The sequence below is a fragment of the Spermophilus citellus genome (genome assembly GCF_964194105.1).
Source record: "Spermophilus citellus genome assembly, chromosome: 4".
Taxonomy (NCBI): domain Eukaryota; kingdom Metazoa; phylum Chordata; class Mammalia; order Rodentia; family Sciuridae; genus Spermophilus; species Spermophilus citellus.
The window spans coordinates 52,367,725-52,395,597 of record NC_138185.1 but is presented as its reverse complement, the minus strand read 5'-3'; the positions used below and the strand labels follow the sequence as shown (position 1 = coordinate 52,395,597).

The 27,873-nt window shown below is 45.2% G+C and overlaps 1 protein-coding gene across 1 annotated transcript in view; it reads right to left on the bottom strand.

Annotated features, from left to right (window-relative positions):
- APBA2 (amyloid beta precursor protein binding family A member 2) overlaps positions 1-27,873 on the bottom strand; it is a 260,706-nt gene that overhangs the window by 196,857 nt on the left and 35,976 nt on the right. Inside the window, exon 2 of the mRNA XM_081291943.1 lies at positions 18,941-19,055. The gene's annotated coding sequence lies outside the window, so the exon portion shown is untranslated. The remainder of the gene's footprint in view (positions 1-18,940; positions 19,056-27,873) is intronic.

The following is a 27,873-nucleotide window of genomic DNA, read 5'->3' as shown; positions in this document are numbered from 1 at the left end:
TGTGTGGGTCAGAGTGCATGGTCATTCTCATGATGCCCTAGAGGACAGAGGATGCCTTCCCTCTCTTGACAAGCATGCAACTGCTCCATTAAACAGAGAAGATGACACCCAGGGCTTCAGCCCCACTCCTGGTTCAGGGCCTGCCTTCTGCCAGACATTCAATCAAACCTTCCATCAGAACTTCCAGGAAAGCAAAGAACCAGTCAAAGCCATGTCCAGGGGGCAGGGAAAGCCAGAGCAGAGCCCATGAGGTCCCTGTACTTAGTACACTTGGGAAAGATGAGATAAAGAAAGGAAGGGGGAAAGAAGGAAGGCAAACAGGGTGCTTCAGAGTAGAGAGACAAAGGCAGGCAGGTGTTTCTGGAAGGATTGGCATTGGCAGGACAGCATCCATCTCCATTTTCTTCTTTAGGAACAGAATTGGGATTTTAAACTAAACAACATACAATTCTACCTTTCAGATAATTGGGCTATATAATATAAAAATATATACATGTGGTCCAAAAGATATAAATGAATGGTATGGTGATTCCCAGGGAGAATTCTTAAAGGCAGCTGAATCCGTGGGGACAAGAGCCCTGTGCTAAAGCTTCCTCCTTACAGGTTCTAGAATGCCTGCCTGATTGCTGGAACCACAAGGTGTTTTGCAATGTAAGTCATGTATTAAGATGGTGGAGCAAATAGTCCCTGATGATCCCAGAGAGCTGATCACCCTTTCACTTCTTTTAAGTGAGAGAAATAATGAATTTCTTTCTGATTTAACAGGTGTGAGCCATCCTAGGGCTCTGAAGGTCCCTCCAGGGATAAATCACTGAGACTGGCAAGTGACAGTTTGCTGAGGACCACCAGATCCGGCAAGGAAAGAACCCATAGCCATGGCAGCAGTTAACCTGGCAGCATCATCTGGTTCCTGGCCTCCCACACAGGTCCCCAGAAACCACACCCACTTAGACCCCCATGATGTCACTTGTCACCACAGGCCATTGCTCTACATCCAAAGTTTTTCTCCCTTCATCGGCCCAGAAACACCAGCATTTCAGTCACCAGCCCTTGAAAATGGGGGTCTAGAAACCAGCTGTAGACATCTGGTCTCCAGGCACAATCAGAACACATACTGATCCCTGGTACTCACCTGTAAACAGGCGTCTACAGCTCCTTGGCCTGCTTCCTGTCCCAAACCCATTCCCCACACTCAGAATCATAAAGTGTAAGCTTTTTTAAGTCTTTACTCCATTCTGACCTCTGCAATGGTCCCAGGACACCACTGAAACTCCTTATGATCAAGGCTAATGAGGACCAATCTACCTGTGGGTCCTGCTCACCTACACCTCAGCCTCTTCTCCCAGCACCTGCTCTCCCTGGCTTACACCCTCCAACTAGTCCCACACCCTGCTCACGCCTTTCTCCTGATCTGACTCTACTCTTGAAGCCTCAGCTCATAACCACTTCTTTCTGGAATTTTTCGTAGTACCCTCTGTCCCCTGCCACATGGGCTGCCCCTCATTGGGCTTTAGTATCAAACCCCAGCCTGTGGGGTCCTCAAGGGCAGCAGCTCTGCTTTTCATGACTCTACCTTCAGCTTGACCTGGATCTGGCACACAGCCAGAGGATAAAGGTGCACTTTAGAAAAATGCTCCACAGGACAAATGTGCAACCTTCTGGGGCCTCAACCAGACTTGACTTCAGACCAGAAGCACCCCAGTTCCAGAATTTTCCTCATAATCCAGTGGTAAGATATTAAAATCTAAATCTAGTTAAGGCTTTGCATAGCCTCTGTAGCTCTGTTTACTGGGAAACAGTGACTCCACACTCTCTTTCATAGGACAAAACATTTGTTTAAAGGGTTTCTGATTCCATTTGAGGTATGCATTGTCTATTCCTGTTGCTATAATAAAATGCCTGATACTGAATACTTTATAAGGAAAAGAGGTTCATTTAGCTTACAGTTTAGGGGGCTGAAAGCCCAAGATTAGGTGGTCACATGGGTTCAGTCTCTGGAGAGGGCCTGATAGTAGATGACAGGAATATGTGGAGAAAGGAATGCTCACACGGAAAGATGGGAACCAGGAAGGGTCAAGGGCTAGGATCATTCTTTTTATAACAATCAGCTCTTGAGAGAACTAATTATGGTCCCATGAAGGGACATCACCCCCAATAACATAACCCTCTTCCATCAAGTCCCACCCCTTGAGGATCTCAACAATGCCACACTGGGGACCAAGCTTTTAACATAAGAACCGTTAGAGAATACACTCAAACCATACCAAACCACAGCAGGTGTCATAACAAAATACTATAAATTGGAGGCTTATAAACAACAGAATTTTATTTCTCACATTATCAAGGCTGGGAAGTCAAAGATCAAGGCACAGTAGATTTATTGTCCACAAGGAACAGCTTTCTGGCTCAAAGATGGCACTTTCCTACTGTGTCCTCAGTGGAAGGGGTAAGTGGTCTTCCAGCTGCCAGCAAACTTCCAGCTGTAGGAAGAAGAAGCTATAGTATCCCTTGAAGATGCTGGTAGGATTTCCCCTTCTTCTACTGTTTTCTCTTTGTTTTCCACTATACAAAGTTTAATCTGGGACAGAAAAGATCCATTCTTTATAGGACATATCAGGGCACATACAGGATTGCCTGGAGCCCTTAGTTTGGGCAATGATTTAGCAGATAAAACTACACATGACATACATATTTTCTCTACACTAGAAGAAGCTATAAATTTTCATAAAAGGTTCCATGTCAATGCTAATACTTTACAAAAGCGTTTTAAAATAACTAAGGAACAAGCTAGACAAATAATAAAACAATGTCAAAATTGTGTGACCTTTTTACCACAAGTTAATCTTGGAGTCAATCCTAGAGGATTGATACCTAACCATATTTGGCAGATGGACATCACACATTTGCCAGAATTTGGAAAATTAAAATATTTGCATGTTACAGTTGATACTTCTTATGGATTTTTGATGGGCTCCCTTCATGCCGGAGAAAAAACTAAAGATGTTATAGCTCATTGCTTACAAAATTTTGCCACTGTGGGCATTCCAAAACAGTTAAAAACAGATAATGCCCCTGGTTATACTTCTACCTCTTTTAAACAATTTTGTTCATCATTTGGCATTACTCATATAACAGGAATCCCATACAATCCACAGGGACAAGGCATAGTTGAAAGAGCTCATCAAACTATTAAAATGTATTTATTAAAGCAAAAAGACGGAATTGGGAAGGGGTATATATTCCCCAAAGATAAACTTAAAATAACCCTTTTTACTCTAAACTTTTTAAATTTGGATTCATCAGGACTTAGTGCTGCAGAAAGGCATATGTGTCCAAAAAATGTACATAAGCCCAAGGTACTTTGGAAAGATATTCTAACAGGACAATGGAAAGGTCCTGACCCAGTGATTGTCTGGAGTCGGGGATCTGTTTGTGTGTTTCCACAGGGAGAACAGCAGCCGATTTGGATTCCAGAGAGATTAACCAAGGTCCTGACCCAGTGATTGTCTGGAGTCGGGGGCCTGTTTGTGTGTTTCCACAGGGAGAACAGCAGCCGATTTGGATTCCAGAGAGATTAACTAAAGAGATTTCTACAGACCAAAAAGAAGATGATTTGGCTCAAATCCATAACAGCTGATATCCAAAACTCCAGTTTGGCTATCCTTACATCTGCGACAGAACCAGGATGCTTTTTTCAATATCTATTTTATTATTGCCCTTTCCCATATCATGAATTCTAAGTTTGTTTTTTGAGCTCATACAGACCTAGGTTAATATTTTGCTGATCAGTTCTATTTTTTGACTATAGAGTTTTTAAACATTGCAATGGAGATTTCACCTGTAAAAAGTTATAAGGCCTTTACTATTATGTTATGTGTTGTATGTATTATATTATGTGTGCACACTTGTGTTTTGTGTTATATGTTTGAATGTACGTATGTCCATATATCATATATGATGAGCGCTCATGAAAAAATGGATCCAAATATTTTTTTTATTCACGTGATTTAAATGGTTTAATTTAAATTGGGTAAATAACTGTTAAGAATTGTTTTAATATGTAAACAAAAAAGGAGGTTAACAGATCTGTTTGTTTACTTTCACCTTTCCTTTTCATTATATTTAATAATTCTCACCTTTCCTTTTCATTATATTTAATAATTCTCTTCAAGATAATGTAAATTGTTAAGAAAATTGTTTTCTTTTAGTGCCTTCTGGAATATAAAGGAGTAGAGATAATACCATGCATCCTATCTGATCATAATGGAATGAAACTGAAAATCAACGATAAAAGAAGGAAGGAAAAATCATGCATCACTTGCAGAATGAACAATAGGTTACTGAATGATCAATGGGTTTTAGAAGACATCAAGGAGGAAATTAAAAACTTCTTAGAGTTAAATGAAATCACAGACACAACATATCGGAATCTATGGGACACATTGAAAGCAGTTTTAAGAGGAAAATTCATTGCTTGGAGCGCATTCCTTAAAAAAAGAAAAAACCAACAAATAAACGATCTCATATATCATCTCAAAATCCTAGAAAAAGAAGAGCAAAACAACAGCAAAAGAAGTAGAAGGCAAGAAATAATTAAAATCAGAGCTGAAATTAATGAAATCGAAACAAAAGAAACAATTGAAAAAATTGGTTCTTTGAAAAAATAAATAAAATCGACAGAGCCTTAGCCATGCTAACGAAGAGAAGAAGAGAGAGAACCCAAATTACTAGCATATGGGATGAAAAAGGCAATATCACAACAGACACCTCAGAAATACAGAAGATAATCAGAAATTACTTTGAATCCTTATACTCCAATAAAATAGAAGATAGTGAAGACATCGATAAATTTCTTAAGTCATATGATCTGCCCAGATTGAGTCAGGAAGATATAGACAGCCTAAACAGACCAATAACAATAGAGGAAATCGAAGAAACCATCAAAAGACTACCAACTAAGAAAAGCCCAGGACCGGACGGGTATACAGCAGAGTTTTACAAAACCTTTAAAGAGGAACTAACACCAATACTTTTCAAGCTATTTCAGGAAATAGAAAAAGAGGGAGAACTTCCAAAGACATTCTACGAGGCCAACATCACCCTGATACCTAAACCAGACAGAGACACTTCAAAGAAAGAAAACTATAGACCAATATCTCTAATGAACCTAGATGCAAAAATCCTCAATAAAATTCTGGCGAATCGGATTCAAAATCATATCAAAAAAATTATACACCATGATCAAGTAGGATTCATCCCTGGGATGCAAGGCTGGTTCAATGTACGGAAATCAATAAATGTTATTCACCACATCAATAGACTTAAAAATAAGAACCATATGATCATCTCGATAGATGCAGAAAAAGCATTCGACAAAGTACAGCATCCCTTTATGTTCAAAACTCTAGAAAAATTAGGGATAACAGGATCATACCTCAACATTGTAAAAGCAATCCTTGATAAGCCACAGGCCAGCATCATTCTGAATGGAGAAAAATTGAAGGCATTCCCTCTAAGATCTGGTACAAGACAGGGATGCCCTCTCTCACCACTTCTGTTCAACATAGTCCTCGAAACACTGGCCAGAGCAATTAGACAGACGAAAGCAGTATGGAGATTTCTTGGAAAGCTGGGAATGGAACCACCATTTGACCCAGCTATTCCCCTTCTCGGTCTATTCCCTAAAGACCTAACAAGAGCATGCTACAGGGACACTGCTACATCGATGTTCATAGCAGCACAATTCACGATAGCAAGATTGTGGAACCAACCTAGAAGCCCTTCAATAGATGAATGGATTCAAAAAATGTGGCATTTATACACAATGGAGTATTACTCTGCAATAAGAAATGACAAAATCATAGAATTTGGAGGGAAATGGATGGCATTAGAGCAGATTATGCTAAGTGAAGCTAGCCAATCCTTAAAAAACAAATGTCAAATGTCTTCTTTGATATAAGGGGAGTAACCAAGGACAGGGTAGAGACGAAGAGCTTGAGAAGAAGATTAACATTAAACAGGGATGATAGGCAGGAGGGAAAGGGAGAGAGAAGGAAGATTGCATGGAACTGGAAGGTGAGCCTCAGGGTTATACACAATTACATATAAGAGGAAAGGAGGAGTAGGAGAAAAATTATATAAGTGGAAGAAACGATTTATAGTAGAGGGGATGGAGAGAGAGAAGGGGAGGGGAGGGGAGGGGAGGGGTGAGGGGACAGTGGAGAATGGGATAGACAGCAGAATACATCAGTCACTAGAAAGGCAATTTGTAAATCAATGGAAATGTAACTGATGTGACACAGCAATCTGTATACGGGGTAAAAATGGGAGTTCATAACCCACTTGAATCAATCTGTGAAATATGGTATAATAAGAACTATGCAATGTTTTGAACAACCAACAATAAAATAAAATAAAAATAAAAATAAAAATAAAGTTCGTTTCTTTTGACAAGTGGCTCCTGAATTGTGCCCAGCCAGACTGCGGCAGTCTTCCTCAGGCCTCTCCAGTAAGGCTCTAATCCCACTTGTGAGGCCTCCACCCTCAGGACCAAATCACCTCCCAAAAGCTCCACCTCCTTAATACTGTCACCTTGCAGGTAACTTCAACATATAAATTTGGCGGGGACACAAACATTAGCCTATTGCAAAGGGCCCTTTATTTTTATTCCCTTTGTAGCCAGGACCAGACATAGCTTTAAAGTGACCAGTACTATAATGGGCAGCACCAGCTACTGAGGTTACTGGTCACTTCCACTGGTGAGACAAGACCAACCCTTTTGGGACTGTCAACCCTCAGAAGCCCTGAGCATCTTGCCACAGCTTTCTGCAAAAGGCTAAGCCACATGGAAATTATTTTTACCACCCCGTGGGGTACAGAGCTTGCACAAAACTCATCTGTGTCTCTAAGGGGACAGTGGCCCACAGACCCTCAACACAGCAGGTCCTGCATGTGCTCAGGGGAGAGGGACTCTGCTCACAAGGTCATCCTCCAGGAGAGCTACCTTCTAAATTTGAAACTGCTCACCATCCCACCTTGTGACCCATGTCCAGGAATCCTGGGACACAGAGCTAGCAACCCCATGTTGTGGGCTACAGAGGCCCACCATGCACCCTGGGCTCTCCGTAGCTTGGAAAAGCCTCCCAGGGAACCTGACCCCTACTGCCCATGAGTGTGGACACACAGCCTCAAGGACTATCTCACCTACCACCTGCCTTCCCCCCTCCCCCCAACCAGTGGCTTCTCCCACAGATGACTCACCAGAAGCAGGACATTGACTCTGACACTGGTTGTAGCTGTGGCTCAGTGGCTTTGTTCCCCACACTGTACAGTGGTCCTAAGTTATTAGAGGTTTAAATAGAAAATTTCGGAAATAAACAATTCATCAATCTTAAATAGTCTTTATTACAGTGGGTTATCATAATTGTTTCATTTTATCATTAGTAATTGCTGTTAATCTCTTACTGTGCCTAATTTATAAGTTCAAGTTTATCCTAGGTATGTATGTATAGGAAAAAAACCTAGTAAATATATAGGGCTTGGTATTATCTGTGGTTTCAGAAACCCACATTTCAGAATATCTTGAAATGTATCCCCAGAGATAAGCAGGGTCTCCTGGACTGGGAAAGGGGGGCTGAACTCAGATACTGCCTTCCTGAATAAAAGGCCTACAGCCAGGCTGAGACTCAGGCCAGACCCTGCTGCAGAAACCATCTCAGATGCTCCGGTGCCAGGGCTGAAGCTTACCCACAGGCACCTTTCTCTACGTGAACATCTGTGCATTTTAATACAACGTCCCAAAATATTACTGTGCAATTATTTCCAAAGACTTCAATGGGATCCCCAAATACATACAATTAAGACAGAAATTGTAATTTTAAATTACTGTTAATTTGAATAAACATAAAACTCTCTCATCTCTAAGCCAAATGAAGATACCAACATTCTAATTAACCCTGAGATGCTGCTGAACTCCTGAAAACCACCACTCTGGAAGCTCTGAGGGAGAAGCGACTCCTGGATGGTGGAGAAGCCTGGTGGAAATGGTCCTCATGGGCCACCTTGACAGTGAAAACCAATCTCCAGCCAAGCACTGAAGGAGTACCACAATCTTATCAAATGGGTAGCTAGTGACTTGAGTGCTGCCGTGGTGCCACACAAGGTCCTGTGGACAGGGGAGAAGGACACAAGATCGCCCTCACAGCCCTGCTTTGCTGGGTGGCAGCAGGTAGCAGGCTGGAGCACAAGACTCCTGTAACCTCTGGTTCCTGAGCCTCCTCAAGGGTCCAGGAACTACTGAACTCAGGCAGGCTCTTCTGAGAGATGACCAGGGCTGGGGCAGGATGTTCAGCATAACCTAATCTGCACAGAGGGCTGGAAGAGGTGACAACATACTCACATCCTCCACCAGAAGAGGTCCCCTCCTCCCACCCAGACCATTTTCCCAGTGTTCTGATCCACAGGAGACCCAGAAGGGAGAAAGTGGCTTACTCTGGAGGGCTCTGCCCCTTGGAGGAGGGGAAGGTGGCTTTGCCCTGCCCCACAAGCAGGGACCAAGGGATGGCTGCCCTGAGTCTCCAGCATCTGGGAAACCATTGTCTGTATTGCCTGAGAATCCAGAGCCAGAGGCCATCGCCAGAGCCATCTTCACCAGGACAGAAGAGTAGCTGCCCCTTGGATGTGAGGTGCTCCCCTGGAGACTCCTTGAAGGGACAGCCCAAGAGGACTACCCATAGGGTCTGAGAATGGAAAGCACAGTCACCAGGCCAGTAAGTTCTCAGCAGCAGCATGTCTGAGGAAGTCACACAAGCACCTCTAGAGAAAACAAGTTAGAATTAAAACTTGGTGGAGCCTGAAAGTGCCAACCAGGCCACTGGTGGAAAGACTGCCCTTTCCCCTGACATGCCATGCCTGAGGCTCACCCTGGCCAGCAAGAGCAAATGAGCAAGCCCAGGCGCAGGCCAGCAAGCAGGGAGGCCACAGGAGAGGGAAGGGAGCACACATACAGCCCCCTGTCCCCTCCCGCCTTCCAGGACTCCACCAGACAGGAGGAAGCTCCAGAGGTTCTATGAAGACTGTCATTTGAGCTTCCTAGGGCTCAAAGTAACCCGTGAACTTCCCATTGCCTTAGAACAGAAAGCTCCTGGCTGCCTGAACACTCATTTGGCAGGGAAAGAACCAACTTCCAGGACAGACTCAGAGGGGCAGTGGAAATGAAGATAAAAGCCCCTTTCTGTTCCCTTCTTACCAGATCTACGTGGGACAATGTGAGAACCACAGCAGCACTGGGCTCTGACAGCCCCGAGAGACACCAGCATTGGTGACACACTGGGTATTGGATATGACACTCTTCTCCAATACAGTTCTCAACCTGATGTCCACTAGCCACCAAATTCCATGTGTGCCATGCCCACGTACATTCTGTTGGGTGTTTGGCCCAATCCCAGTTCAGAACCATGTCCACGCCATCTGCTGGGTGGAGTGCAAGGGCATAGGAGGTACCCACCCAGTCTCTGCCAGTCCTTTCCTATACTGGTGAGGCTATGAAGCTGGGAGGCTGGAGTATCAGGAAGAGGCAGGGGACACAGCCTCCGATCTCCCCTGTCAACTCAGCTACTTCCACTTTTTGTAGAGATGTAAGTGGGCCGATTTTACCATTTAGGTAAAATAATCGCTGGGAAGCTTTAATATTAGGCAGAAGCCACTTCATCTTTAGCAGTAGATGGCAGATCCACATGCAAGAACTGTGGTCTTTGGAATATACAATATTCTCCCTTTAGTGGAATTAGGACAATAATATTTTTTACACTTGTAATTAAGGGAAGAACAGATGGTGGTGGTTTAAAAATCTGCTCATGAGAATTAAAGCTGGTGGTGGGATCATCAACAAGATGTGGGAAATGAGGGAGAAACTGTTTTTCTGGATGTGCAGAAGTCCCACTACTGTAATCCCTAAAGCAGAGTGTTAGGAATATAGGGTGGAGGTAGATATAAGGTTTACCTGTAGTAAGAGCTGGCAGTTTAGAAATGACCATAGTAATGACAGCTGGGTTAACCCAGATACCCAAGGGAGGCCCTGGTTCCAATACTATCACAGGGTGCCCTTCTAAAGACAGACCACCATGCCCAGTGAGACGTACACAGCATCAAAACATTTGGTATGGCTACAATGGGCTGGGTCCTTTATTCTCTGAGGACCTCTGGGAACCACCCATCTGCCATCAGTCTTAGTCCATTTTCTGTTCCGATAACAATATACCTAGTGCTGGATACATTATTAAAGAAAAGAAGTTTATTTGGCTCATATTTTTAGAGGCCAAAAGTGCAGGATTAGGCATTCTTTCAGCCTCTGGTAAAGGATCCCTTGGTTGCATCCCAACATGGTGGGAAATTGGTAAAAGAAACAGCTGCATACAGAAAGGTCCTGTGAGAACTACATTAATCCCTTTCAAGGACACATCCCCAATGACCTGATCACTTCCTACTAGGCCACACTCTTTAAGGTTCTACCACCTCCCAACATCATCACACTGGGTCCACCCTTCCAACACATAAACCTTAGAGAAAAAAACCAAATCCAAACCATAGCCCAGTCTAACTTACCTGTATCCCAGGTTCACCTAAACTCAAGGCACAGAAGAAACCCAACAAGTTATCAGCCACTGCAATGAGGTGGCTTAGCCTTGTTATTTATCACTTTGGGGGTATATTCATCCAGATTATGCCAAGCTCTCTTCTGGATGCAAGAGTGAGAGGGAATGACTTTCCAGCCCCTGGTACCTGTGCTCTAATGAAGAAGACAGAAAAAAGAGACAACTATCAAGTGAAGAACACAATTCCAGGTATGATAAGAGTCATAAGGAAAATCAAAGCAGAGCAAGAAGCAGGGTTTCAGCTCTAACACATGAAGATCTTGGAAGCCATCACCCACCACCCCTGTCCTTAAGAAAAAAAAAAAAGGGGGGCTGGGGATGTGGCTTAAGCGGTAGCGCGCTCGCCTGGCATGCGTGCGGCCCGGGTTCGATCCTCAGCACCACATACCAACAAAGATGTTGTGTCCACTGAGAACTAAAAAATAAATATTAAAAAAATATTCTCTCTCTCTCTCTCTCTCTCTCTCTCTCTCTCTCTCTCTCTCTCTCTCTCTCTCCTCTCTTACTCTCTAAAAAAAAAAAAAAAAAAAAAAACAGATGAACCAAAAACTAGTGAATCTTCTCAGACCTATTGGTGAACTCAGTTTGCAAACCTCTCCCTTCCCTCACCCAAGCAGCTTCCCTGAGATCTGAAGAGGCAGATGAGTCCAAAGAGCCAGCTGCTGGATGTGCTGACCTGGAGCAGATGTCCAAGGTCCTCCCAACAGTTTGGGTGATTTTGACAAACTGCTGGAGGCCAAGTATAGATTCACATGACAGTGAGAATTAGCTGGGAGTCACTGTCTTGGGGGGCCCCCAAACTTTCTTGTGCTTTATCTACTCTATTTTTTTTTTAATATTTATTTTTTTAGTTGTAGTTGCACACAAACTATTTTTACTTGGTTCTCACTGTGAAGAGCCAAGAAATATCTTCTGGTGGCTCTGGCAGATGCAGGGGGTAAATAATACTTGTGAAATACACCCAGAGCCTTCTGGAAGGAGGACTTTGCCAAAACCTGTCTCAAAACCATGGGGGAAGGGCCCTCCTCTGACTCCAGCCCTCTCTAGCCTTCCTGTCTCGCTTTACCTCATCCTCCAGGATTGAAATAGCTATACAGATGGTCCCATGACGGTTTGACTTAGGATTTCCACTAATATGTGGACTATAATGGTGTAAAATCATACATATACAACCACTGTTTTTTCACCTTCAGTAGATTATGCACTAAATTACCTGAGATATTCAACACTTTATTATCAAACAGGCTTTGTGTTAGATGGTTTTACTCACTGTAGGCTAATGTAAGTGTTCAGGGTCAAGCTGAACACGGGCTAGGCAATGTCATGACATTCAGTGGGTTAAAAGTATTAAATGCATTTTCAACTTAGGATATTTTCAATTTATGATGACATTATCAAACATGACCCCATAGTAAGTCCAGAAGCACCTGCACAAGAAGAAACTCATGTGAAGGTCACAGGCCAAGGACAAAGACCCAGTGAAAGACTGAGATATAATGAGAGGATTAGAAAGTGCTGGCTTCCCCCACACCTCACAACTACACCGACGGAGCTCCAGGGAGTAGCATCCTAAAGTCAGACACGTCACACAAAAGTCACATATATTATAATTTCTGATTTACAGGAAACATTAAGGATAGGTAAATTCATAGAGACAGAAAGCAGGACAAGGGGGCATAAGAAATGATGTCTCTGAGATGGTAAAAGGTCTTGGAGTTAGAGATGGTGGCCAGACAGCATTGGAACGACAATTAATAATTAACTGTTCAACTGAGGATTGGATAAAGAAATGTGGTTCACAAACTCTGTAAAATGCCATTCAAGCATTTTAAAAAAATGAAATCCTGTCTTTTGCATCAACATGGGTGGACCTGGAGATTCCTATGTTAAGTGAGATAAGCCAGACACAGAAAGACAAGTACCCTTTTAAGATCTTAAAAGAGCACACTACAGGGATACTGCCACATCGATGTTCATAGCAGCACAATTCACAATTGCTAGACTGTGGAATCAACCCAGATGCCCTTCAATAGATGAATGGATAAAAAAAAATGTGGCATCTATACACCATGGAGTATTACGCAGCACTAAAAAATGACAAAATCACGGAATTTGCAGGGAAATGGGTGGCACTAGAGCAGATTATGCTCAGTGAAGCTAGCCAATCCCTAAAAAACAAATACCAAATGTCTTCTTTGATATAATGAGAGCAACTAAGAACAGAGCAGGGAGGAAGAGCAGGAAGAAAAGATTAACACTAAACAGAGACATGAGGTGGGAGGGAAAGGGAGAAAAAAAGGGAAATGGAGGGAGACCCTCATTGTTATACAAAATTACATATAAGAGGTTGTGAGGGGAATGGGATAACAAACACGGAGGAAAATGAATTACAGTAGATGGGGTAGAGAGAGAAGATGGGAGGGGAGGGGGGATAGTAGAGGATGGGAAAGGTAGCAGAATACAACAGTCACTAATATGGAAGTATGTAAAAATGTGGATGTGTAACCGATGTGATTCTGCAATCTGTATTTGGGGTAAAAATGGGAGTTCATAACCCACTTGATTCTAATGTTTGAAATATGATATGTCAAGAGCTTTGTAATGTTGTGAACAACCAATAAAAAAAAAGAAAGACAAGTACCTTGTTAACTCACTAGTATGTGGAATATGCAAAGTCAACCTCATTGATATCGAAAGTAGAACAGTGTTTTCCAGAGGCTGGGGAGGGAAGTGGGAGGAGGGTAAAGTGGAAGTCCATCAACAGACATCAGTTACTGTTGGATAGACATAAGTAGTTCTGGGGTACCACTGCCCAGACTATAGATAATGATAAGGTGCTGTACATTACAAAATGTTACAAGAGAGGATTTTGAGTATTTTCACCATAAAGAAATGATAAATGTTTAAGGAGATAGAAATATTCATCCTGATTGGAACATTACACAATGCATACATGTATCAAAACATCACATGATACCCCACAAACATGTACAATTTTTACATGACAATCTTAAAAATGAATTGAATGAGACAGTTAATTCTATGTGAATTTTACCTCAATTTTTAAAAACCAACACATCATATTCCAGGGTGAGAAACTGGACACTTGTTCTAAGACTGAAAATGAGGCCAGGAGAGGGGAGAGCACAGCGTCCAGGGCCACAGGCATTCAGAAGGATGAGGACAGAGGTTGTCTATTGGATCTGCCAACACTGGGAGCTGTATCAGCACAGAGGGACTGGAGTAGGCTGAAGTGACCAGACTGAAGGTGACCAGGCTGACTTCCGGTTTTAGAAAGGGAGGGTTCCAGCCTTTCTGCAGCTTCTCTTGAAGTCACTCAAAAACAGGAGCACAAGAAGCACCTAAAATCTGAGTCCACAAGCCACACCAGACAAGGTGCTAAAGGAGGTGCAGGGATAAAGAGCCCCAGAGGCGGGGTGAAGAGAAACAGCCCCTTCCAGCCCCCGTTCACCCTCTACCTCCCAACCCCAAAATACCAAAGCATAGAAAGGGGATGAAGTTTAACAACCAAAGCACAAAAGGGGGCTAAAGAACACTGTGAACAGGGAGCAGCCAGCCCCTGTCCACTCACAGGAGGGGAGGGACGTACTCTGGGAAAACGGCAAACAGACAAGGTGACAGCAGCACAGAAGACACTCAACACAGGGACACAGCAAAGAATCTGCTTGCTAAGTGCTGAGGCCCCACAGCCCCACTATCACTCCCTCACTGACCAGCCCACAGGCCATTCCCTGTCCCCAGAACAGGAGGCCGTGGCCTCTTAAGAAAGTGAACTATGGACGTACCTCAGAGATACAGTTCAGTTCCAGACCACTGCAATAAAGTGAATATCAAAATAAATTGAGTTTCAAGAGTATCTTGATTTCCTGGTGCAGATATAAAAGTTATGATCACACTGTGCTATGTCTATTAAGTGTACAACAATCCTCTGTCTAAAAAAATCCAATATACACACCCTAGTTAGAAAATAACAGTAAAAAATGTCAACACTCATCTGAGCTGTTGGAAAATAGCACTCACAGATTGTTTAATGCTGGGTTACCTCAAACTCTAAATTTGTTTTAAAAAAAATGCAAACACAACACAATGAAGCAAATAAAACAGATATGCCTATATTTCAGATTTGGGGGATGTTTGTTACTGTGGCATGATGTAGGCTATCCTGAGTAATAGACCCTATATAAGAGTTTAACCCAAAATGATGATAAAATTGTATTTGTTGGATGGAAGGAGGATTTGCATGTTAGAATCAACTTTACCACAATAGGTAGTAAAGAAATATCAGTACAGGACCAGGGATGTAGCACAGTGGTAGAGTGCTTAATTAGCATGTGCTAGGCCCTGGGTTCAATCTCTAACACATACACACACACACACACACACACACACACAGAGAGAGAGAGAGAGAGAGAGAGAGAGAGAGAGAGAGAAAGAGAGAGAGAGATCAGTACTACATATTTTTTACAACTATGGAGATAATTCCCAGAAGAAACAGCTGGAAGTGGTGGCATATAGAGAGTGGGATGGGGGAGGGGATGCATAAAGAAAGTGCCATTTTTTCATAAACCTTTAAGATATGTACATGTATTATACTGATAAAATAAAAATAATTTTTGAAAAAGAAAATGGAGACATTGGCCATGAAGGGGGCCCAGGGTGGTTGGTACATGTCATATCACAGCAAGCAGTGACCTGGCCTAGAAGGCTATGTAAGTAAGTCTACACATAGGCCAGTCCTAGCTGCCTTGGTCTTTCCAAGGTGAGGGCCTGGTGCAGTGACAGAGGCATGGTTGAAGCTTTGGAAGGACAGGACAAGGGTTTGGATTCTGGCTCCATCACTCATGACTGTGGGCAACAAGATCAGTTTTCTCCTGGGCCTTTGGTGGTGACAGTGGCCCTCAGCACCATGCATGGTTCAGGTGCAATAAATGGTGATATCACTACTTTTAAAGTCTCAACAAATACTCTAGATGCTTAATAATGAATATACATTCTGAGAACTGCATCATTAGGTGATTGCTATGCAAACATCACAGAATGTACTTACACAAACCTTGATGCTATAGCCTACAATACTCCTAGGTTACGTGATGTGTATATATAAAGGTCTAGCCTATTGTTCTAGGGCCATGATGAGCAAAACAATAAAAAATTCAGTCAAACATAAGAAAGATGATGTAATCAAGCGATAGGGTAAACACAAGATATACAAAATTGCTGCCAGCATAAAGCAGCATACTCGTTTATGGTAAACTGGTATTTTTTTAATAAATTAAAGGATACATTCTAAAATAAGGATTAAAAGTATAATATAGTAAAAACATAAAGCAGTCACATATTCATTTATTGTGTTAGTTAGCTTTCCATTACTGTAAGAAAATACCTGAGATAATAAACTTACAAAGAGAAAAAGTTGATTTGCCTCAGAGTTTGGAGGTTTCAGTCCATAGATGATTGGCCCCATTTCTTTTGGACCTATAACAAGGCAGCACATCACAACTGAGAGCACATGGTGGAGCAAAGCTGCTCATCTCATTGCCAGGATACACAGAAGAGAGAAGAAGAGGAAGGGGCTAGAGTGTCGTGATCCTCTTCCAGGGCACACCCCCAAAGACCAAAGACCTCCCAGTAAGCCCTGGGTCTCTTAAAGTTCTACAACCTCCTGAGCGCCACTGTGAGGAAAAATCCTTTAACACATGGGCCCTTGGAGGACAGTCTAGATCCAAACTACAGCACTAATCAATATCAAATTTCCCTGTACAGTGCATAAGTGTATGTGCTATACTTTTATATAAATGGCAGTACAGCAGGTTTGTTCACTCCAGCATCACCACAGATATGTGACTACTGCATTGCACTCTGATGTCATGAGAGCTATGATGTCACTAAGCAAAAGGAATTTTTCAGCTCCACTATAATCTTATGGAACCACTGTCATATATCTAGTCCATGGTCTACTGGGGAGTCACTACCAGGTGCATGGCTGTACTGGAAGAAGCTGCAGTGCAATGTCAGGAGAAGACCAGGCGGGGCAGCCAGGATGTTTCCTGAAAGAAGACAGGAAGTGGGCTTGGCATTGAGCCACCACAGCAGGAAGAGGTCTGGGTTAGGGTCAGGAACTGTGGGGAGGCTGGTGTAGCAAGATTGTCAGTGGAAGGCAGTGTGGGAGCCAAACAGGGGCCTGTATTGGGACAAGAGGCTGGAACTTAGATCTGATCATCAACCAAGGGACAGAGCGTGGGCCCTGCTGTGTACAGCACATAGATATGCCAGCAGGAAGAGGACCATGCAGGCCTATTTCTAGGCTGTTGATGATCTCTCCCCTCAGCAGGAGGGGTCGAGCTTCTCTAAAGACCACATCCCACAGACAGCTTGAAAATGGACCCTGCCCCTAGAAGAGGACATGTTGTGGGTTAAATTATGCCTCCTCCCAAAATAATGCTGAATTTTTAACCCTGAGTACCTGTACTTGTGGCCCTGTATGGAAATAAGGTCTTTGCAGAAGATCAAGTTAAATTGAGGTCATTTGAGTGGGCCCTAATTTAATATTCTCTTATGAAATAAAAGGAAAATTTAGATATGGAGATAAGGACACAGGGAGAAGGCCATGTAAATATTAAAATTATGCTACCACAGACTGCTGGCAAACCACAAAAAGCTAAAAGAGAGGCATAGAATATATCTTTCCTACCCGGCACTCAGAAGGAACGACACTGTTAACCTTGCTCTCTGTCGTCTAGCCTCCAGAACTAAGAAACAATAAATTTCTATTATATAAACTACCAATTCAATGGTACTTTGTTATGGCTGCCCCAGGAAACACACAGGCCTGGTTATTGTCATTCTCCAGCAGGTGACATCCCAAAGGTGACACATTTTTGCACCTGACTTTGGTTCAGGTGCCTCAGACATAGCTCAAAATACCTTAAACAATCCACTTTTAGGACTTTTCAGCAGAAACCTCCAATGTTTCCAGCCGTCCTGCCTGCTGTTACTAAAGAAGTCCCTGTCTAGGGGCTGGGATGGTGGCTTAGTGGTAACAGCATTTGCCTAGCATGTGTGAGGCCCTAGGTTCGATTCTCAGCACCACATACAAATAAATGAATAAAATAAAGGTCCATAAAGTCTAAAAAATATATTTTTAAAAAAAGGAAGTCCCTGTCTACACCAACAGTCCCTTGGACTGGCCACTGGGTCAGTGCTGAATGGCCAAGAGAAGGCACCTTTTTAAGTACTACCATGTGGGGCAGGGAGAACCTTCCTACCTCCTGCTGGCTTCAACTTCCTGGGCTCCCAGAGAGAACTGATCACCTGGATGCCCTGAGCCCCATAAGCACCCAGATAGGAAGAGAGAGTACCCAGAGACAGGAATGCAGCATGGACTACCAGAGGCACTTGGTGCAGCAGACAGAAGGAAACTGGTGGCTCCCATGGACAGGATTTCTGAGGCACGATTGACAGGGGCATAGGAAATGTGAGGTCCACTATGTGGCCATTTGTCCTTGAGGAGTGCCTGTTCTCCTTCTTGTCCTTCTTCTCAAAATACACTCAACCCTCAGTATCTGCAGATTCCACATGCATGGATTCAATCAACCATAGATCAGGAACATTTTTTTTTTAATTCTAGAAAGTTCCGAAAGTAAAACTTGAATTTGCCACACACCAAGCACCACACTGAGTTAAAATGAATGAAGTCATATGGAGGCTACTGTGTCTTTTCCACTATCTCACAGATCTCAGTCTCTACAGCACTTATTTTTGAAGCGCTGATCATGTTGTGATTCTTTCATGTACTTTGCAGTTAGGCCTATGATGACTGGCATCTATACTTAACATGTACATACTCTGTTCTTGTCATTATTCCCTAAACAATACAGCACAACAACTATTTACATAGCATTTACATTGTGTTAGGCATACGAGTCATCCGGAGATGATTTGAAGTATAGGGGAGGATATGTGTAGGTTCTATGCAAATTCTATGTCATTTTATATAAGATGTTGAGCATCCTCAGATTTTGGTAACTGCGTTGGGTTCTGTACCAAGCCTCCATGCATACCAAGGAATGACTGCAAATGTAAATTTGTAAAAACAGAAAATGATGAAAAAAATGTGCATAGTTCACTTAAGCTTTCATCAGAGAAAGGTGAGGACGCCAACAGGTATTAACTATTCTCGCAGCTCCCTCTTGGCACATTAGCCGAGACTCCTACACAAATGGCACGTCAAGCGAAGCGCCACAGGGATGGAGATGTCTCCTACTCACGGGGAATCTCCAGGAACAAGACGATTTTCGTTGGGTCCACAGGATAGTCCGGGCTTTTGTGGTGGTTCTCCCACACGAGATTCAGCAATACTTATTCAGGAGATTATTCAGGAGACTATAGTGAAAAAGATCACAAACAGGGCATTAGCCAGTGAAAAAGCAAACTGTTCATTCATAAACAGAGGGGTCATATACTAAAATTACAGAGCTAATGGCCCATAACCTCAAAAGCAGCTCAAAATAGGATCGGAACTCCAAGGTTCCCCAAGGTTCCCCAGGGTAGGCAGTTGATCATGAATCTCTCCAAGTTTTCAAGGGAGTCCTCATATTTATACACAAAGGTCAGAGAACATGGATAATAAATGGCATGAGCTTGTATGCAGCTGGACTTCACTCTAAGCGCATGGGGGATATATTTTTCAAACCCTCTTGGAGAAAGATATGGGAAACCCAAAGCTATTAATATTTCAGGTTTCATTCACTCTCACAGGAAATGAAAAGCATTTATCAAGGCTCTGTTCCCAACTTGTTTTTCCACAGTAGTAAAATGCTACAGGAGATACAGAGCTTGGTGTGATGTGGGCTATTTATTTTAAAATAGCATTTGCAGCACATGAGCTGGGAGATTCCTACCAAAAGCAATGAACAAAACCTTTGCAAGGATGGTGCATGTGTGTCAGTGCTCAGAGTGAGCCACCGGATTGACAAGAGATGCAGGCGGCTGTCAGCGCTCAGCCAGCCACTCCTCACAGAGCAGCACTGACCTCAAATCAGCCAGCCCCCACGTCTCCTTACAGAAAGGAGTTGCAGAGACAGTCACCTATGTTCACATCCCAGCTCTGCCACCTATAGCCTGGGAAGTTTAAGTAACCTACCCGTGCCTCAGTTTCCTTACCTCAAAAGATCATGAGTCTGAGATATTGTAACTCAGGCTCCACCTCCAGACCTATCCCCAATTCTTCTCTCCTTCATCTTTCTAACATGTCCAATGAGGGAGCTGATCTTTATGATTTATGAAGTTTCTGGGGCTTTAAATGCCAACAACGACTAAGGACTGAGTTCTTTCCTCTGGTCTGTACTTCTTGCCTGTGGGGCAGGCCACCCAGCTGAAGCCTCCAAATATCAACCTCCCCCATGCTCCACAAGCCAAACCACACCCCACCATAATGTAAGCGTGAGAAGCACACTTGTAGCCAGGTTCTCTAACAGGCTGTGTGGAGGCACACCACCGAATGACAACCTCATTCACTCTGAACCACAGCAGGTAGGGTAACTGAGGTCCTGGGCCTAAGCTCCACCCACAGTCACAGCTTTGCCTCATCATACCCCAAGGCCACACACCACCTGTGCCTTACCTCTTCCATGCTTGTGTCTGAGCCTTTTTGTTCCTATGGAATCTTCTCCAAACTCCTATTCATTCTTCAAAACCCACTGGGGGCAGGCATCCCTGAACTGCAGTGGTAATCACATCTTAGCCCTATCTTGTTCTGCAGTTCTCACAATCATTCCTGAGGATCTCCTGATCCCACCAGGGCTCTGGCTCCCTCTACAGGCCTGCCTAGTCCCATAAGGGTGCCACTTTTTAGACTGGAAACACTTGCAGGCCGGGAAACCCTCAAACACAGCCTCAAAGAAAGAGGAGGATAAATGTAAGGAATTGCAATGAGTGGGGAAAATATTCTAAAGAGTGGGGACAGAGCATCTGGAGCATGTGGTTGAAGCCATACAGAGCACAGATCACCACACTCAACCTGGGTCTTCTCTCACAGGCAAAGGGGGTCACCTGAAGTTTCTGACTATAGAGGAGAGTTTCTCCATCAGTGTGGTGCTGGATGACCTGGGAGGGGCAGCGCCCATCTAGGAGTGCCCCAGAATGAAAATACAGAGGTAATTCTGAGGGGAAAATTTGCATAGACTCTCCAGGTGAAGACAGCAGCAGGATACTCTGAGCATCTCCCCTCCTAGGACATGCTGACAGAGTTGTTCAGGAGAGGCATGCAGAGAAAAGGATTCCCAATCGCCATCAGTTCCCAGCAGATCTCACCTTGCATCCTCAGTGGGAAAAGGTCTGGTCTGTCCAACTGTGCCAAGAACCACTTGCCAGCCCCAAAACACAGGCCCAACACCACCACACTACCAAAGCACCTTTAACAACCTGCCTGTGAACTGCCACAAGGCTGCAGGCTGCCACTTGCAGTATATTCCCAAGGCTAAGAATACAGTGAGCTTCTCAGCCACACTCTTCCTTTACAGAAGGTCCCAGGAGCAGAGGGTCTACTGCCTGGGAGCCAGGGAGTCTGCGATTGCTCACTTTCCCTCTGTTCAGTAACCATCAGTGAAGCCAGTCCATGGGCCCCAAGCTCAGACTCTTGGCTTTCTGCATGTTGCAATGCCTGGCAGATGACCTTCCTGGCTGGGTACATGCAGCATCCCCTACTCCCTCCTTGGGCTCAACCACTTTCCAGGCCCACCCAGGAGAAACATTTGAAGGGAAGTGCAAAACCCTCTGTCAACTAACAAATCCCCACAAATTGTTAACTGGTACATGGTAGAGCAGGGTTCCCAGGGACCAGATGCTGGCCCTGTCCTGATGCCTGACCCAGAAAGAACTGGGAAGGCAAGGATTGGGCTCAGCAACCCAGGCCAATCCAGCTCTGTGCTCCTAGTAACTAACCACGATGGCCCACCTCATGATGTCCCTGCCAGAGGACAACCTGGCCTATAAAGAAAGACACTGATACTGGCAGAATTAAAACTTCCATCTCCAGGCCCTGACTGGCCCTGGGCCCTGGACAGCTGTATAATGGTCAAGCCCTAGAGAGCATAATTCCTAAAGTCAGCCTGTCCCCAGTGTCAGGGGTCACTCCACCCTCCCTAACTGCTAGAGTCGTCTCCTGGCAGGAGCCAGCTTCATACACTGCAGTCAGGCCACGCAAACCTGCTTCATACACTGCAGTCAGGCCACGCAAACCTGTCACACTCACACCAGACAGCAAGTGCACAGGCCTCCACCACTTGAAGGCCTTTTTCCCAAGTTTTCCCGAGTTCCCACCATCTTCCCACCCCACCTCTCACCCCGTCAGCTCAGCAAGTCCTTTCTTGACCTGGTCCCTGCAGTATCTGATTTGGCTTACAGGAAAAACATAAACTCAGGTCTGGGAATGAGAGTAATGCAGACCAGGAAGCAGGGGCCAGACGTGCAGACCAGAAGGCTCCAGGCAGGTCCAATAGCAGACGGTGCAACTGCATCCAAGTGACACATAGGCCTTAGGGCATTTATGGCACTGAGTTTCCATGAAGCCCTTCATGTTCCCTCTACCCAAGAGCTGGAGAATCAGGTAAACAGTGTGAGTCCCCTGACTCATAGAATTGGAGAATCACTATTACCTTCTCCCAGTCTTCCTGTTTCAGTTGATGGCTACAGTGCTTAGTTGGTCAGGCTGAAGCCTTGGAGCCATCCTGGACCCTCTTGCTCACTCATCCCGTATACATCCATGCTGGTCCCACCTCTGCATTCCATAGAGACTCCCAGCACTGTCCCTGCTCCCACCAGTTCCCTGGACAGGGCCTCCAAGCCCAGGACAGCTGCAGTGGCCCCAATAGCTCACTGCTCCCATACTGGCCCCCTTCCAGCCTCGCATACCAGCCCAAGTGATTCTTCCCAATGTCAAGTCTTTACCATGGTCTCTGAGGCCCTACACATCTGGTCCCCACCCTCCAACTCCTCCAATGACCTGGCCTCCTATTCTTCCTTAAACACACAAGCAGATGCTACCCAGGACCTCTGCACAGGGCATTCTCCCTGCCATGTTGCTGCTGCATTGTCACCCCTCATCACCCTACTTATAACATTAACAACACCCTCCCAGCCTCTCCCTGCTTTGTGTTTCTCCACAGCACTTACCACCCCCTCATATCTTTCTTTACCATGGTCATCATCTGCCTTCCCTCCCTGGGAAGGGAAGGCAGCAACCTCTAAAGGGCAGGGATCCTGATCAACACTCAATAAATGTATATAGAAAGAATGAATGAGTCTGTGTCCTCGACCTGGGAGGCCAGCAGGACATGTGCAGAGCACAGTCAGGCCCACACCAGCCCCAAAAGCCCTCATCCCTCTGAAGGGCACTTAGTGCTGGTGTCTAATTCACATGGTGACAATGACAAGACTCCTGCTCTTTCAAGGCAAAGAACATGCTCCTTGATGCCTTCTGAACAATGCTTTGTAGGTCATAGGAAATATCAAGGTTCACCACAATTTTCCTGAAAAAAATAAATAACACTTCCTTCATAAGACAAAATAACCACATCATGACTACACGAGAATAACTGTCCACAAATATGCCCATCACTGGACGATGGGCCCTGGAGCCAGAGGCCCCATCAAGCACTCTCTCACTGTCAGCCAGGGTTCCCTGACGGAACCCATGACACACACCTAGTACAGGAGCTTCATCCTCCTGCTGAGGACAATTCATTCTCTTTCACAAAAACTCAAACCCACAGGCACACACCTCCTCTGAACCTTTCAGATGACCCCAGGAGCCCAGGCATGTTCTGTGAACATCCCCCTGTTGGGGGCTGTTGGGCTTCAGGCATTCACAGCCCCAGCCACTACAGTTTGACGAGGGTCCCTGGATGCCTGTGCAGGCTCTAGGCATCAATAGTTCCATGCACCTCAGAGTGGTACTGGGCAGGAGGGGCAGGAGGCAAGACCCAGACCTAGCAGAAAGCACAGAGGTACATAGGATGAGTGGTTTAGGCTAGAGACACTGGGACAGATCCATCCTGCCATTCCCAGGTAGAGGGTTATCTGCTGATGGACGCCTTTTATCCTACAAACTACAATCTGGAAAGTTCTACTTTGGGGAGGACTCCAGACCAAAGCATTCAGGAGGGGGAAAGCTAGCAGTATCTGAATCTGCTCCTGAGGAGCTTGTTGCTGGGTGAAAGCCCTGAGGGAGTTCTATTCTTGTCCCACCAAAGCATAGGAAGGGCAAGTCATTTGATCAAGGTCACAGAACTAAGTCCCAGGTTGAATCAAGGCACAAACTTTGGGTGGCCATGTCCAGAGTTTTCTCTGCCCCTGTTTCCACTTCCATGTGAGTAGGGCAGAAACCTAGGCTTAGCACATTTGTCACACTGAATGCAGGACATGAAAAGTAGACACATTTAAGTATTTTCAGGTATCTTTTTCTGCTTTGCCAACTTTTGAGAATGTTAAGACTTCACTTGATACAAAAGGGGCACATCTTTTTAACTTTCCAAAAATACCCTCAAGATGGTCAAAGAGACAAAATGATGAAAATGCCTCAAATTGTACCAATTCTCCAAGTGAACTAAATTTTTGTGTGCTACATGAAGTATTCTAAATTGGATGGATATAAGTTTGGGGGACATTGGAGGGGAATATGGCACCTGGCTAGGGCCTAGACAAGTGAAGACTATAAATAGTCACTAAGCTCCCAAACCATTCCCTTGTCTCTGGCCTGAGCAGCCACTCCTGGCTGAGGTCCCTTGGAGTACATAGCAGATCTATTGTCATTTGGATTGCTTGCATCTATCATCCGGTGAGCTATCATTTGACCTACACAACACCTAGCCCAGGACAAAGGACAAGACAAGACCCATGAACACCTCTAAGGCATATCTAAAAGGCATCTCAAGCTGAGCATGATCAAGCTGCATCAAACATCACCCCATAAGACCCAGCTCCATTCCTCCCAGCTGATGGCAACTCATCACCATAGGGGCCCCCTAAACTTCCTTTCTCTCCCACCCTATGTGGGAGCCATCAGTAAATGGAATAGGTCCCAGCTTCAGATTCCCCTAGAACCCCCACCTCCTCCCATCCCCTCCACCACACATCCTGGTCTCAGCCTCCAAGCCCTTGCACCTCCCTCCAGGATTTCCTGTTTCAGCTCAAGCCCAACAATCCACTCCACACGCCTACCAGTGTAATCCTGTCAGCAGCACCTGACCCTCACTGCACACCCAAGATGTGCACATGCCTTTATGGTGGTGAGACCTCAACAAACCATTCTCCTCAAGAAACCAGCAAGGTCTGGGGAAGTCTGAGGGAATAAATAGTGACTGTGAATGGGCATGGGTGATAGAATGTTCTAGAATTAGTGATGCTGAATGTCATGAATTGCCCAGTGAATTGGACACTTCAAGGGGATAAACTTTATGTTAATTATGTTGCTGCAAAGTTGTTAAAAAAAATTTAAACCATAAGGCAAATTCCATTCTCTTTCCCTCCATCACATCTTCCAACAGCTCCTCTGATACTCAAAGTCCTCAGAATGGTGGGAAAAGCCTACGAGCCCAGCCTCCATATCCTCTGGCCTTCCTCCCCTGATGCTCACTCTGCCCCCATCTCACAAGGTCTCTGCCACTCCTCAGACGCCCGACTCTCAGCCAGTCCTGTTCCTGGTGGACACCGAGCACTGCTGACCTCCTTAGAGGCCCTGTGGACACCACCTGTAGTTCACCCCTCCTTCCTCTCCTTGTGTATATTGTACTCTTTGTTTATTACCAGCCTCGCCCACTGGGATGGAGGCCCCATGATTTTCATCTGCTGGGTCCTAGGGTTCCCCCAGCACCTATGACAGGACTCCATGGTGACCCACTAAATGACGACTCAATGACAGGCTTTTCCCCTGTGCAAACATGGAAGGATGCTCAGGGAGATCAGTGGCTTCTCAGGCCACACAACTTCAGGGTCAGGGGACTCCCAACGTTAGCTCTTCCCTCATGCCAAATGCTGCATTACATCCACTTATTCATGAATAGTGAAATCCTCATAAGCACCCCCTACATCTGGGAATGGGGCCAAGGTAAGAAAAAAAGCCCCTTAGTATGGCCTGGAGACCTGTCTGGCCATAGTTGGTGGGAAAAGGCCTTGCCCCTCCCAGACCTCTGGCTATGAGTGCCCTGGGGGACCCAGCCTGCTGCAGAGGAGCCCACCCCTGAGGGCTGGAGGATAAGCTCCGCCCTCTGAATGGCCACAGCAAATAGTACTGGGCCAGGCTTCCCTGTGGGGTGGGGAGGAAAGGCCTGTTCCAACAGAGCCACCCACATCCCCACCATTTCCTGTTTCAACAAAAAAGAGAGGCTGGTTCTCATACTGAAAATCTCTAAATCCCTTCCCACCCTGTGTCTATTCATCCTCACAGTGAGCAGGCGGGGACAGGAACACTCAGTGACGTGGGCACACCCTGAGGTAGGTAATGGCAGGAAAACACAGGCCATGTGCCCTCCCGCTGATCTGGAACAACAGCCCCACGCAGAACATCCCACCATCGCCCACTCACGCACCATTGTGGGGACACCAGGGCTGAGCAGCAGCCGCCCTCCTTCCCCCCCCCCCCCCGCCCCAGGCCTTGATCCTCCACAGCCCCTAAGGCACCCACAGCCACCCCACACACCCATACCCAGTTTCCTTTAAAATCTTCCATCCTGCCAGAAATGTTCCCCAACAAATAATACCAAGGATTCGAGAGAATAAGAGGGAAACTGGCAAAGAGGTGCATAGGGGACTCTTTCTAGCCGAGGACCATGTGCTTCACCTCTTCTGATTTCAGAATCCTCGCCTTCCTGAGGTCAAGGGTATGGGATGCAGGGGCTGCAGCTACATCAGGGCTGCTCCAGTGTTGTTCCTGTCCCTGGATGAATGCGCCATGGCCTTTTTTTTTTTTTTTTTCAACCTGAGTTCTTACTGTGTGCCAATCACCATTCCAGTTGGCTGGTTGGCCATTCCAAAATAAAGAAGGAATTTGGCTCTGGAGCTCAGCTGCCTGGGCTAGAATAGCAAGTGCAGCATTGAACAGGCTCTGTGACATCAGGGACATTTCTTAACCTCTCTGTGCTTTTTTCCCTTACCCATGGAATGGAAATAACCACTTTCCATCACAATGTTGTAAGACATCAAGGAAACAGCCTATGTGCTCTTAAGAGGGAAGCTGCTGCCTCCTAACTATTCTGTAAATGCCTACTGCCGTTATTATTCCTGATAGGTAGCCGACAGACGTAGGCAGTGGGAACATGATGTTCAGGGGATAATTTTATGAATTGAGCCCACTGTGCTGACCCCCCACTTACTTTCTTTAAAAAGCAACTTACCTGAAGCCACCTTGGCCCTGTCCTGGCCTAAGTCACTTGGATGTGCTGCATTCCTCAGCAAACAGCCTCTGCAAAAACGCAGACCCAGAGACACCTTGCTACAGATAAGAACGACATTACCCACAAGGCTGGAGTTGGTGGGTGGGAGGCCTTTGTGACCTTTACACAGACCAGATTCCAGGACTCGGGGAGACAGAAAAATTAGAAGAAACCCCACCACCACCACCACAGAGTCTGTAAGAATAAATTCCAATGAGAACTGGTCAGCATGGGCCAAGGTAATTCGGAATTCCTTGAGCCTTTAACATGTTATTTTAATAGTAAAATCTCCCCTCCAGAGGGTAAGACACACACAGGGAGGACTTGAAAGTCTGGTGTAATTCTGCCCTCAGAAGTCAAGAGGTGAACCTGGGCAGGACTCTTCTGGAAACTTCCCTGGAAACTCCAATAAAAAAGAAGGATTGTGGGGAGGCACACAGTCCCTCTACTCTCTGAGAAAATCCACTCCCTTTCTCCCTTGAAAGTGTCCCTTTTTCTCTTTTCCTTTATCTTCTAATAAACTCCTGTCTGCTACTATGTGCAACTCACTTGAAACAGGCAAGATGGCAAGATCCGGTGATCACAGGTCCCCATGGTCACTTCAGCTCCATGGGTGGATCTCGTTCTGTAACACTCCTATTTGGGCTGATCTTTAGAGGAACAGAGCTGAGCAGCACCGCAAAGTCCAAGCAGTGGGCAGCTCTGTTGAGGCAGGCACATGGAAGTGGCCAGGGAAGGTTCTGAGACCAGAAGGGTACAGACTTTGGGGAGCA